At 39.9% G+C, this 15,143-nt stretch overlaps 1 pseudogene; it reads right to left on the minus strand.

Annotated features, from left to right (window-relative positions):
- Positions 1-3,469: 3,469 nt before the first annotated feature.
- On the minus strand, positions 3,470-6,708 carry LOC138072615 (T-cell surface glycoprotein CD1b-2-like; annotated as a pseudogene).
- Between the last annotated feature and the right edge of the window lie 8,435 nt (positions 6,709-15,143).

Raw genomic sequence — 15,143 nt, forward strand, 5'->3', positions numbered from 1 at the left:
AATAAACAAATTGGATCTAATTAAAATTAAAAGCTTCTGCACAACAAAGGAAACTATAAGCAAGGTGAAAAGACAGCCTTGAGAATGAGAGAAAATAATAGCAAATGAAGGAACTGACAAAGAACTAATCTCAAAAATATACAAGCAACTTATGCAGCTCAACTCTGGAAAAATAAATAACCCAATCAAAAAATGGGCCAAAGAACTAAATAGGCATTTCTCGAAAGACATACAGATGGCTAACAAACACATGAAAAAATGCTCAACATCACTCACTATCAGAGAAATTCAAATCAAGACCGCAATTAGGTACCATTTCACACCAGTCAGAATGGCTGTGATCCAAAAGTCTATAAGCAATAAATGTTGGAGAGGGTGTGGTTAAAAGGGAAACCTCTTAGAGTGTTGGTGGGAATGCAAACTAGTGCAGCCACTATGGAGAACAGTGTGGAGATTCCTTAAAAAACTGGAAATAGAATTGCCTTATGACCCAACAATCTGACTGCTGGACATACACACTGAGGAAACCAGAATTGAAAGAGACACGTGTACCCCAATGTTCATTGCAGCACTGTTTATAATAGCCAGGACATGGAAGCAACCTAGATGTCCATCAGCAGATGAATGGATAAGAAAGCTTGGTACATATACACAATGGAGTATTACTCAGCCACTAAAAAGAATACATTTGAATCAGCTCTAATGAGGTGGATGAAACTGGAGCCAATTGCGCAGAGTGAAGTAAGCCAGAAAGAAAAACACCAATACAGTATACTAACACATATATATGGAATTAAGATGGCAATGATAACCCTGTATGTGAGACAGAAAAAGAGACACAGATGTAAAAACAGACTTTTGGACTCTGGGGGAGAAGGAGAGGGTGGGATGATTTGGGGAAATGGCATTTAAATGTGTATACTATCATGTAAGAAGTGAATCGGCAGTCTAGGTTCAATACAGGATACAGGATGCTTGGGGCTGGTGCACTGGGATTACCCAGAGAGATGATATGGGGAGGGTGGCGGGATGGGGGTTCAGTGTTGGGAACTCATGTGCTCCTGTGGCAGATTCATGTTGATGTGTGGCAAAACCAATACAATATTGTAAAGTAAAAAATAAATAAAATAAAAAATAATTTTTAAAAAACTCAATATTCAGAAAACTAAGGTCATGGTAGCTGGTCCCATCACTTGACAGCAAATAGATTGGAAAAAATGGAAACAGTGACAGATTTCATTTTCTTGGGCTCCAAAATCACTGTGGACGATGACTGCAGGCACAGAAATGAGATACTTGCCCTTGGAAGAAAAGCAATGGGAAACCTAGGCAGCATATTGAAAAGAAGAGACATCATCTTGACAACAAAGGTCTGTATTGTCTAAGTCATGGTTTTTCAAGTAGTCATTAACAGATGTGAGATTTGGACCATGAAGAAAGCTGAGTGCCTAAGAATCGATGCTTTCAAACTGTGGTGCTGAAGAAGACTCTTGAGAATCCCTTGGACAGCAAAGAGATCAAACCAGTGTATCTTAAAGGAAACCAACATTGAATATTCATTGGAAGGATGGATGCTGAAGCTGAAGCTGAAGCTCCTATACTTCGGCCACTTGATGTGAAGAGTCGACTCATTGGAAAAGACCCTAATGCTGGGAAAGACTGAGAGCAAGAGGAGAAAGAGGCAACAAAGGATGAGACGATTGGATAGCATCACTGATTAAATGGACATGAGTTTGAGCAAACTCCAGATTTGTGATGAACGGGGAAGCCTGGCGTGCTGCAGTCCATGAGGTCACAAAGAGTCAGACAGGACTGAGAGACTGAACTACAACAACAATGTACGGATGTAAGAGTTGGACTGTTCGGAAGGTTGAGTGACAAAGAATTGATGTTTTCTAACTGAAGGGCTGAATAAGACTCTTGAGAGTTCCTTGGACTGCAAGGAGATCAAACCAGTCAGTCTTAAAGGAAGCCAGCCCTGAATATTCATTGGATAGACTGATGATGATGAAGCTGAAGCTCCAGCACTTTGGCCACCTGATGGAAGGAGCTGATGAACTGATAAACAATCTGATGCTGGGAAAGATGGAAGGCAAAAGGAGAAGGGAGTGGCAGAGGATGAGATGATTAGATAGCGTCACTGATTCAATAGACATGAATTTGAGCAATCTCCAGGAGACCGTGAAGGACACTGAAGCCTGGCATGCTGCAGTCCATGGGGTCACAAAGATTCAACACAACTTAGCTATTAAACAACAACATCAAATCCTAGCCATTGTTTCTCCTGAGACTCAAACTGTCACAATTATGATATGGGAGTTTTTTCAACCCAGGCTCTTATGAATCCTTTTATCATACATTTATCATTGGGTTTCCCTTTACCTTCTGGTATGGCAAAGGTGTTCCAGACTCTTGGAGAAACTTCCTGCTCCAAACTAGAAAGCAGCCATTTTTCCAAGGTACTTTGGTTCCTTGTAGTGGGAAAATATTATGTGAAAGCCTTCATCTGATTTCTAAGCCTTCGTTTTAGGGTTTTTTAAGTGGCCAGGACACTTTTTTTCAGTCTTAATATTATGATTTTTTATTTATACTTGCAATTCGAGTTTAAAACTATAGAGTTTTACTCATTTACTCACATCAACTTTTTCACATAGAAAAATTCTAGTTTCCTGTGAATCAACACAATTATGTACTTACTTAAACCCACTATATGCTATATTCCATACTATGAACCAGTCTCACAACACACCATATCTCACTAGCCTATACACACAAGGTAGCTTTAGATAATAATAAAAACACTACACACAAAAACATCATTTGGGCCAGAAATCCACCAAGAGCAAGCTCTTCTCTCAAGGAACTTATAAGTAGAAAGAAAAGAAAAACAATAAGAACTGTAGTGTTCTGGGTAAGAGTAAAGTGGATCTATGCAAGTTACCAGTCAAGGGAGGGTTTCTTTCACTGTAGCACTAACGAAGGCTTTCTGGAGAAACAAGCTGCTCAGCTAACCATTATAGGCAGAAAATCATCCAGGCCAAGATGGAGACATTTTATTTAAAATGCTCAGCAGCTCTGCAAATGCAATTTTCTCAGCATAATTACAGTTAGTTCAATTTGAAAAATGATATTTCAGCAGAAGCAAAAAAAAAAGTTTTCAATAAGAAGTCAAAGGAGTGTCACCATGAATTTGTGTACATCATTTCATTTATTCCAAGGTATATTCTTTCTCACACATCACATCTCTGAAATCTGAGTGGATCCTGCTAGTGATATTGTCCCATAACAATTTTCATTCATGTTTCTGCTAGTGTATAAATTATGATTTATCTTACAACCTACAGGAACAATGATTTGATCAAATGTGATGATCATTTGATAAAATATGATGAGATTGATTCCTAGGCTGACAATTTGAGTTTCAGGGTTCCTGGATACTTATTCCAAATGGAAAAGAGACATTCAGGGCTCATGAGATATTCTGATATGACCTGTTAAGAACACAAGCAAAAAATTGCTCTTCTTAATTGATATTTGTACACTATGTTCATAGCAGCATTATTCATAACAGGCAAAAAGTGACTGTTGAATTAACCCAAGTGTCTGTTGAGAGATCAACAGGTAAACAAAACAATCTTTAACAGGAAAGAAATTCTAACACAGATCACCACATGAATGAATTATGAGGACATAATGCTAAATGTAATAACCATTCACAAAATAGCAAATGATTCCACTTCTAGAGTTACCTAGAGAATAGAGATTCATGTAGACAGAAAGTAGAATGGTGGTTGCCAGGGTCTGAGGGAGCAAGGATTGGGGAAAGTAGTTAAATGGGCATAGACTTCTAGTTTTTCAAGATGAAAAGAGTTCTAGAGATTGGCTGCATAAAATGTGAATGTACTTGAGACTACTAAACTATATGTGTAAAAATGGCTAATGCAGTAAATTTTCCATGATGTAATTTACTGCAATTTTTTTAAAAAAATTCATCTACAGATGGAAGTTGGGGAAAGTTTCTAGTGGAAATATTGAGGCTAAAAAGGCATAATATTAATAGATAAAACAGAGGGAAAAAATAAAACGATGGACAGAAAAGAAAGATTAAAAAATGAAAACTCCCCAGCGTCTCCAAAACCATAATGCAAGGTATATAGAAAGGACCAAGGAAGGCACTATTATTGCCACAAGTATCAAGCCAATGGATGCAGGGTGTCCTGGCAATTGGGAGAAGACAAAGGGATATCACTTCAAACCCATTCTCTAGTTCTCCAGGCCTTCTTGCCCACCCGAGTGTCAACACCCACTTTTGTGCTTACCTGCTTTTGATGATTGGACATCTCTGATTCCCTTGCTCATATTCCCAGATGTCATATTCTCACAGCCACCCACAGTCTGTTCTTCTTGCCCCATCCCACCCAGTTTATAGTCCTTCATTCTTACCTATTGCCTGCCTTAGTTCAGCTATTTTCATTCCTCTGGCACTGGAGTCCCAGAAATAAATCTCAAACTCTATCTCTCTTTCTCTGTTCTTCCTTTCTACCTCTCCCTCCGTCGCTCTTTCTTCCCCCTCTCCTTCCCTCCCTCTATAGCTCACCCATCATGTCTCTCCCCTTCCTCAGGAGTGCCCTCTGTTCTTGAAGACCACCTCCTCCCATACCCAGTTGGGCTCCAGTTCCTTCTCACCCCAGTAGAGGATGATGTCCTGGTCTCCTAGACTGCTGTGCTTCACTCAGCAACTCAGGCCAGCCACCTCCCCAGCTGCCACATCCAGGGTTACTCAGAGATACCAAGTCCAATCAGCATTGGGCATGATGTCTCCTTGCTGAGTCCCAGGCTGCTCCTGCTCGCCCCTCATCCACATCACCTGAACAGGTTCTAGGTAGAATCCCAAGACATGGCACACCAGCAGTAGGCAGCCAGGCCCAGGAATGGGGCCACTGGACTACCAGGCCACAGGCTTCAATGGGGTAGGAAGGAGCAGTAAGAATGTCAGATTATGACTCTAATCCAGAGCATGGGGATTCGGAAACACAAATTTGGATAGTTGCCTCTTCCACTCCTATGGGAATCAGATCACTTATTGATTAAACACCTCTCAACTTAGGTGTTCTCCAGTTTTAAATTTAAAGAAGGTGGTGGGAGGTAAAACAGAACAGTCTTGGGGAGAGAACAAGACTAACCTTGCTTCTGCAGCTCTGCTTTCCCTGCATCGAGGACACCCAGGAGATATCGAGGACAGGTTTCTGAGAGGAGCCTCTCAATGATATTGGAGGTGCCTTGATACTGAGTCATGAGCACACAAAACTTCTGACCCCTGCTGCCACTGTCTGGTGCAGGTACACAGGAGTCATTCTGGATCCTCACAAAATCCAATCCTCCTAAATCTCCTCTCAAAGAGCTTCCTATGGCCTCCCCAGAATGCAGCTCACGGCCTGCTATGACCTGGATCACAAAGCGGTCTGTGTAAAGGAAAACTGAGACAAGTTATTAAAGTGCAAACAATGAAGAAAAGGATGAGGAGAAGACAAAGGCCTTTTGATTTTAGTGACAAGAAAGGTCTGAGATGTGAAATTATAACTCAAAAACCAATTGCAGTATTCAGGACTTTTCAGGAAGAAGAGCATTGGTTAGATGTATGCCTATCGTAAACGGTGGGGATGGGCTCTTTTAAGGGTGTACAGTGGGCAAGAGGGGAGAAGAGGACCAATGTGTGATGGAGTCAGGAGGCCAGCATTCCAGGGTGAAGGGGAAGGTTACACTGAGAGAGATTAGGCAGCAGATGCTGGAGGATATGAATTGGAGGATGGGGAAGTCATACTTTAGTTCATTCAGGCACACAGTAGGAAAACGAGTTTTCCCTAGGTTTTGAGAGTGGCAAGTGACGTACATGCAAAACAGGAAGCAGCTACAAAGCAGAAACATCATCTGTTACACAAAAGTGCAAGAAACGGGACGAATCTGGGATCCTGGGTGGAGGTAAGGAGTCAGGGTTGGAGACTACTCTGGAGAGCTGTGTGCATGCAGTTGAGTAAAGAGGGAAGGAGTAGACCATGATCAGAGGAAATATTAGCCTGACCAAGGGAGAGAAAAGTCAGTGAGAGTCTCTCCAGATCAGAGGACTGTACTCACATTCCAACTGGAACTCACTGACATGGTCCTGCGCAACCTGAGTGAATCCAATGAAGTAGACTCGGAATGGGTCCTGCAGCTCAGTCATCTCCTCATCACTAAAGTTCCCCTTGGGCCAGGACTTCAGGAAAATGGTAGCGCCCAAGTCAGAGTCCCAGCCTTGAATTTGCAAATCATCCAACCAGCCTGAGCCTTGGTATTGATCCCAGGAGCTGTTGGCAAAGGTCCAAATAGGGATGATATGGTAGGAGGTTGGCCACTGGAACACTGTGTTGGTGGAAGGTTGAAAAGAATGAGGAAAAATGTACAATCAGGACAGAATGTAAAAGCACCCAGAGTCGGAACAATATAGAGCCTGAAACAGTTCTCTCCCCAAGGCTTCTGGCTCCATCCCCAGCCTCCAGAATAGGGGAGAGGGCTGGAGACAGCAGAGCCCAGACCCTTAGCAGCAGCTGTGTCATGCTTTTATCCAGAACCCCTGCACCTGTGCTGGGAGCAGCCAGAGTTACTCTTACTGTCCTTATTGTCACCACCTGGGAGGATAACCGCTAACAATAGAAGAGGTAGAAGAAGCATTTCACTGGGAAGTAGAACTTCTGACGCTCAGAGCTGGTATTTAATCCCTTATTTCAGCAAGCCTTTTTTTCAGTACTCTAAAGTGATTTCCTCTCTCCCCCAGCTGAAAAATCTCTGACCCAAATTGCACACCTCAGAAAAACTGTACCTTCCACAGCTCTAGACTCCCACTCTGCCTCTCATTTCTGCCCCATGAACTCAGTCTCTTTTATACTTACTACCTTGGAAGAGCATTCCAAGGTAGCAAATGATGATGAAAGGTTATTTCACCCTCCGAATTCTTATTTCCACATCTCTGAGATAAGAGGATAATATTAAACAATTTCTCAGTTTCCAGTTTTTTAATCTAGAATATCTTTGGCTTCTCTACCTATCTTGTTCTCTCTCCCCATTGCCTTCTCACCGCTGGCACTTTGTCATTACCTCTTCCCAACATCTCAATGGCCCTTCTTTCTTATCTCATTCTTCTTACCTGGCTTTTTAATTCCACGTTAAATTTTTTGAGTGTGCACGTGTGTTAAAAATCACTGTCTTTTTTACGTTTGATTCTGGGACCCAAATCCCAGAGTTACATATAATAAATAGTTTATAATCTGAGCAAAATTCCCTTACACCACAGGAATTTTTGAGGGTGAAAATTACATTGGCCAATGGTATGTGACCTTCTTTTCAGTAGCTCTCCTCCTCTACTACTTTCAGTAACCAATGTTCATGAGACAAATAAAACTTCAGGAATTATGCCCCAAATTCAGGCCAAGTCAAAATAACTTTTTGTAGTAGGCTCATTAACATTAGAACTTCCTTCTCCTTTTGTAGTATTTTATAATCTCCATCTATATTTTGGCCTTTCCTATTACCAAATAAAGCATTGCTATGTCAGCAAGTAACTTGACATTTTTTCACCAAAAGTTCAGAAATGTTTGTCTTAAGATGTCATATCCTATTTCCTCTTTATATACATTTGGCAAGTTTTAACAATACACTTAGAATTCACTGGAGAAATATTTGGACTGCAATCAGTATGTTGGCTCTCAGGATAATTCTTGTTTTTCCCCACTCAGGAAAAATATTCCAAATTTGTTGATATATATCATCTACATTTTGAGTGTAAGGAGAGGTTTTCACTAAGTCATCTAATTTACATAGACAAGAAGATACAAAGTGAGTAATAATACATGCTTTTTTCCTGGACATAAGATAGACTTCATCCAAGATTTTCACTACCTAATTATAAAATCAAGAATAAAAAATTCCAAAGTAAGGAAGTTTGAACAATATTCCCAGAATCCAGTACACTGTATAATCTCATTCACTTTTTGTGTAACAACCACAGACAACAGCATTCACACAACATTAACTGCCTGTACATCATGACATTACACCATTGTTTGTTCTTTGTAAGCTTTGAGTTGGACACTCAAGATTCAGTTTATACAACAAACTATAGATTCACTGGCAAGAGCAAATTTTATGTGTGGGCATAACCAGTAGGTAATTCTCTTATGCAACAAATATAGCACAGACAGTGAGGTAGCAGTAACACAGAGGTAGTGCAGGTAGTCTCGGAGAGAATACCAAATGGATCAGTGTGTGGCCACAGCGCCTTGCTGTACGTTCCCAGAGAGACCTGCTCTGAGAATGCAGACACACCATAGAAAGAGAGATTCTGAGAACCCCAGCCCCCATTTCAGGGAGTCAGACACCGGAAAAGTGAATCTGTGCTCTTGTACTGTTGCCATCACCATTAGTATCTCCTACTTGCCTAAAACTTGGTTAAAGGTATTGACAGACTCACTGGGACATGAAGAGGATGGCCAGGAATAAGGGCCCTCAGAACTTAATTTTTTTTCCACACTAATCCTGTAAAACACAGTCCAGTTTTCTTGGGCTCTCCTAGTGGCTCGGATGACAAAGAATCTGCCTGCAATGCAGGAGACTCGTGTTCAGGTCCTCTCTCAAAAGCTCATGTTGCCAGAGCAAAAACCTGAGTGGAAATAAATTATTTCTGAATCTCAGTTACTCCAATAAAGAAGCTCAGAAGACAAGATCCTGTCTTTACTGGTGAAAAGCAGAGTGAAAGGTAGCGATGAAAAGGTAAAAATTTACCTCTGATTCCCTTAAGTTCCCTAAAAAACCAAATACAACAAATATCTTACAGTCTAGTCCAAAAGCAGGAAAAACATACACCCTGGGTCCAGAATTAAGATTTCTAAGCCTGAGGACAACAGAGGACCTTCCACAGAAGTACAAGGCAGGTGCCCAAGTGAGCTGGTATCTAATGGTCGCCTGAGGGCAGCTACTGTGTGCAATCTTATACAGTCTGCGTGGTGTTCATAGTATCTAAGAGTATTAGTATTAACTACAAATGGAGTCTGGGTTTGAGAATTTCCTGAGCAGACATTAAAATCATGTACGAAAAACGAAATCTGGCTTATTTCAAGAGTGTAAGTGAAATTCAACCTAGATTATTCTTTGTAAATGGCTCTGACAGTCATAAAAGAAACATAGTCATCTTCCTAAAACTGGCATGAGAAACTTCCACTGTAATAACCAATCACTGTAAAAATTAATAACATCCTCATTTTTACTCTGTAAGTCATTCTGTAAATTCAGGTCCCCAAGCTTCACATCAGTCTTTGAGTTTGGAAGCTCCCTGTTTGTGAACTGTTTTTATATCCACAATAAACTCTTACTAAATATTACTCATTTATTTGGGGGTTTAATTTTGACATTTCTGGGGTTTGGGCAAGGTGTTACACTAAACAAAAGAAATTGAAGCAAATGAGTAACCTGTGGTATTACTTTTTGTTTTTAATGTTGTGATTTTAACCAAATGCTAATAGTTAACAGTAGATCTGAAAATGACCAGTATATTTTAACCTACTTATTTATATATGCACTCATTCATTTTTTTTAACAAGGACTTATTGAGTGCCTACTGTTTGCACATATAATATCTCTACACTACCTCTTCATGTGGTTCAGATCGTAAAGAATCTGCCTGTGATGTAGGAGGCCTGGGTTTGATCCCTGGGTCTAGAAGTTTCCCTAGAGAAGGAAATGGCAACCCACTCCAGGATTCTTGCCTGGAGAATCCCATGGACAGAGTAGCCTGGTGGGCTGCAGTCCACGGGGTCCAAAGAAAAGGACACGACTGAGCACTAACACATCCCACGTTATGCCAAACTTGAAAGTGAATTCACAGACTCCCTTTTAGCTCAGGAACATTGCTTGGCTTAGTCTTGTCCAGGATCCATAGATTCCTTTTATTCCTTAATGTATATATTTTATTGAAGTATAATTGACTTACAATGTTTCATGTACACAGCAAGATGTTTCAATTATACATACACATATATATTATTTTTGAAATTATTTTTCATTATAGGTTACTACAGATATTTACTATAGTTCCCTGTGCTATACAGTAAACCTTGTTGCTTGTTGCATATCTATTTTTTTTAATTAGAAATCTAGCATTCTATTCATACCAAGTCAAACAAGTGGAATCAAAATGTCATTAATTTTTTAATTAGGCAAAAATTCATGCTTTCTAAATTATATATATTATACACATTATTTATATATATATATATATATGTGGCCACCTCATGCGAAGAGTTGACTCATTGGAAAAGACTGATGCTGGGAGGGATTGGGGGCAAGAGGAGAAGGGGACAACAGAGGATGAGATGGCTGGATGGCATCACTGAGTCGATGGACGTGAGTTTGAGTGAACTCCGGAAGTTGGTGATGGACAGGGAGGCCTGGCGTGCTGCAATTCATGGGGTTGCAAAGAGTCAGAAACAACTGAACAACTGAAATGAACGGAACTGATCTGATTGTGAACAGTGCTTCTATGTACCTCCATGTACAAATATTTCTTTGAACATCTGTTCTCAGTCATTATGGGTATTACAACTAGAAGTGGAATTGCTGAGTGAAATGATTACCTCAGTGTCTAATTTTGTGTAATATTCAGTTTTCCATAGTACCTGTACAATCTTATATTCCCACAAGCAATGTGTGAGGGATGGAATTTTAAATGGGTGGATGGATACATATATATATAGTAGATGCATACTATATTAGGGGTAAAAATTAACATTTTAAAATACATATTATTAACTATTCAAAATAAAAATAAACTAATTATAATAGAGAATTTTAAAATAATTTTTGCAGTTCTCTTGAACGTGTGACTTAGTAGAACACTGCTATATTTTCATATCTGCTCCCAAATATAATCTGATGTCCAATAGTCTCTGGAAAACAATTTACACTCAAATAACAGGTTGGTGTTGGTATAAAAATAGCTTTGAACTCATGTCAGGAGCAAGCAAGTGTCCCTGAACACACCTCAAGAACAACTTACCTAGATCTGGTACTTCTGTAGGGCATGTGTGAAGGTATCATGTCTTCTAAGTTAGAATATTTCTACAAAAGTTTCATTTTAAGTAACTATCTCATTACCCTGAGGTAACCAAAGGCAGAATGAGTACTTGATTCTTTCCATATATTTACCAATTTTCGAGAGAATGAATTGCTTATACGGCTTCCTAGGAGAACAATGGGTAAGTTTTTGCATTATTGAACACTCATGAATTTCAGCATATTAAAAATATTGGAATCTATCCTGGCCATTGTTTCTCTTGAGGTTCAAATTGTCCCAACTCTGACATGGGAACATTTTAAATCCAGTCACTTATGAATCCTTTCAACATGCCTTTATCATTGAGCTTCCCTTTACCTTCTGGTACAGCAAAGTTGTTCCAGACTCCTGTAGAAACTTCCTACCCCAAACTAGAAATTAGCCATTTCTCCAAGATGCTTTGATGACTTTCAATGGGAAAATAATATGTGGAAACCATAATCTGAGTCCTAAGCATTGGTTTGGGGGATTTTTAAGTGACTAGGATCTTTTTTCTAAAGTTTAAATATTATGATATTTTACTTTATACTTGCAATAAATATATTTTACATTTTTATGTATACTTCAAGTTTAAAACTACAGAGTTTTATTTATCCATCTCATATCAACTACTCTTCTCCACAAAGAAAGTCCTGGTTCCCAGGGAATCAACACAAATGTACTCACCTAATTTCACTATACACTATACTCTATACTATCTACCTGTCCCACTGTACACTCGATCTGACTAGCCTATATACACACGATAGTCTTAGAACAATAGAAACCCTACCACCAAAACTATGATGTGGGGTAATTTAAGATTTATTTTCTTCCCCTACAGTGTATCTTCTGGAGACAAATAAATTTTTATGCTTTATATCACCCTGACTTCTGGTGTGTTACAACTTGATAAGCAGTCATGCTCCTTGTTGCATTTTGCTTTAATTTTTAGGAATTGAAATTCCTGTTTGTTCAATTTATCATGTTATTAAATGTCTATGTGGAGCAGGGTATCCTGAATGTCAGAGTTAGGAGCTCAGCAAGTCCTTTCTCCAAATAGTGATAATAATAGTTGGACAAAATTTTCAAAATAACCAACCTTAGATTTCTAGAAAATCACCAAAGATATGGAACAAAAGCTATTCAAAGAACTACCTGAACCTCGGCAAGAACAATGGGAGGGGCAACTTGACATGGGGTTGTTTCCATGCTTTCCTTGACTTCTGGATACAGATATTTGGCAACCTCTTTGACCTCCAAACTCCTCCAAGAACCAAACACTATTTAAGCCCCACCCAAATCACTCACAAGCACCAGATCTCATCTTTGTTGAGTCTTCTTGTCATTAGCAAGCACTTAGTTTGCAATTTTAGGAAGCTATAGCTGATATAATGCTACATGTTAACCATATTTTTTGCCTAGTAAACTGTTCTTAAAATGCCTCTGTTTTTTCTCTCTTGTAATTGACTCAAGGCCATGTTGCTGAGTTCTGAGCAATGAAATGCAGTGTGCTGGAGATGTAGCTTCCTCCAGGCCTGACCATGCAGGCAACGTGCTGATCATCTTGCCATGCGGTGCCATCCTGGAGGTCACCTGTTAGGGAATGTTTAACAGGAGGATTCCTATGTGCTGTTTCTCATAAATCATCTGTTCCTTATCAGTGGAACGGCAAGCTGCTCCCAGGACTGAGGTCATTATATGAGACAGGCTTGAATCTCCTTCAGTAAACATTCTCTTTACAACAAAACTGCTTCATCTCGATCCTCTTTCTTGAGATATGGATTGTCTCCTGACCTTGTGACCAATATTAATCCCTTGTTCCCTTGGTAATGGTTGCTGTATGTTTGGTTTTCTGATCTTTATCATCATTGAAAGAAATTTCTTGTACAACAGCCTATATATACTCACAGAAAGATCATCAAAGCATCTTTGAACCATCAGAGCTTGGGTCCCCGTGTCTTTCTTTCTTTCATTTTCTCCCTCTCTCCCTCTGGCTAATTCTCTGGAGCGTACAAACCCGCAATGCTCACTCTCCTGTCCGGGCTTCCAAGAACCCCTTGAGAAGGTGCCCTGTGCATTTGTGAGCGATACAAGCCCTGTGTCAAGGTCTTTGGTTCTCAGCATAAACCACGGAATATCAGCCTCTTTCTCTATTTCACTTTCTTATCACCAACTCTGGACCACCAGGTTCCGGTCCACTTAAGGACCCTGACAGTCACCGATTACAGATGGCAGATAAAGGAAAAAGGGCTGTCTGGCCTACATGAGGTTTGCTTGCCTGAGAAATATACTTTGTTGACTTTAGCCGCTGGATCCTCAGATTTATTTAAAACTGCAACACAACTATCTTTACTGGTTAATACTGTTACCAAACCAAACTTGGGTCTACTTGTCCAACTCGCAGTAAAATCAATCTACTGACATTGAGTGATGGTGAAGCATTTATTGCAAGGTGCCCAGCGTGGGACCGAGCAAGGAGAATGGGCAACTCATGCTCGAAAGACCTGAACTCACTGAAGGCTTTCAAGGAAAGATTTTTTAAAGACTGAATGAAGGCGAAGGTCTCCAGGTGCATGATCAGCTTGTGCACACACTTCTGATGGGTTGATGATGAGGTAACTGGGTGGTATTTCAGCAGTTAAAATCATCAACCTCTGGTTGTAACTAGTCTGAGATTTACCTGTTGGTGGTCAGCCTACAGTTAACTTCTTTCACCTGACAAAGGTTTTAGCATCTGCAAAATAGCACACGGATATGGTTTGGAATATTATCTATGTCCCTTGAGGAGGAATTAAAGGTTTTTGACTTTGTTTTGTAGCTAAACTATAATATTGTCTTGTCATGCTTGACTATTTTCCTTTGTTTCTGCATTTCCTCACTTCTCCAATTAAGTTTGCCCTTGGGAATTCAGAGAAGGACCAGGAGGGGAAAGCTTTTCTACAGACAAAAAGCAGAGAACACTGGGTTTGTTCCCAGAAATGCCTTGCAGGGTCCTGCTCAGTTACCATATTATAGAACCCAGTAACTAGTATTCTTTCCATTCTCCTGAATTGAGAACCAAATGAGATACAGATATAGAGGATAAGATGTGTGGATGAAATTGTCAATTTAATTTCTGATAAACTTCCTAGAGAATTTTCCTTAAGTGTGTAATCCAAGTAATCTTGCTGGTACTGCAAATTGAAGTGGACTTACTCACTCTTATAAACTGTTTTTGTTCAAGCTCCAAAATCCGTATGTTGAAGCCCTAACTTCCTGTGTGGCTATATTTAAAAATGACGCCTCTAAGAAAGTATTGATAATTGAGGTTAAATAATGTCCTGAGTGTGGGAACTTTTAAGAAGAGACACCAGAGAACTCTCACCTTCTCTCTCTCCCTCTCTCTCTTTCCCTTTCTCTCTCTTTCTCCTACCTCCCACCCCCTGCTCACCACACGCACTGAGGAAAGTTCGCATGAGGACATATCAAAAAGGTGGCTGTCCATAAGCAAGCCAAAAGGAGAACCTTCACCAGACTTCTCAAGAATTGTAAAAAAAATATGTCTGTGGTTTTATGTAAACAAGGTTTTGTGTTTTGCTATGCAGCCTAGACAGACTAATACACTAATCTAGTCCAGGCAATTCTGGAAAATCTCCAAGAACCTCCACCTCAGGGTCTGTTTCTGATCAAGTCAGGGGATGGAGGAGAGACCAGAGCTGAAACTTCTGAGAGCAGCTTGGCTCCAGAGACAAAGAGCAGGAAGAAGCTGTTGAGACATATCTCAAGCCCATTTTCTCTCCTGGAGTCACCAATGAACTAATTCACTCTATTGTCATGGGAAAGAATAGGTATAAGAAAAAAAAAATATTTATGGGAAATAAGATGGTATCAGCTCTATCCCCTGACATGACAATGTCCAACCACTCATTCAAACAGAAACCTAGAAATCTGCACTTTTTGAAAATTTACCTCTTCTTGTGAAGAAGATTGAGCACTGAATAATTGATGCTTTTGAACTGTGGTGTTGGAGGAGACTCTTAAG

Source organism: Capricornis sumatraensis, chromosome 2 (assembly GCF_032405125.1).
Source record: "Capricornis sumatraensis isolate serow.1 chromosome 2, serow.2, whole genome shotgun sequence".
Taxonomy (NCBI): domain Eukaryota; kingdom Metazoa; phylum Chordata; class Mammalia; order Artiodactyla; family Bovidae; genus Capricornis; species Capricornis sumatraensis.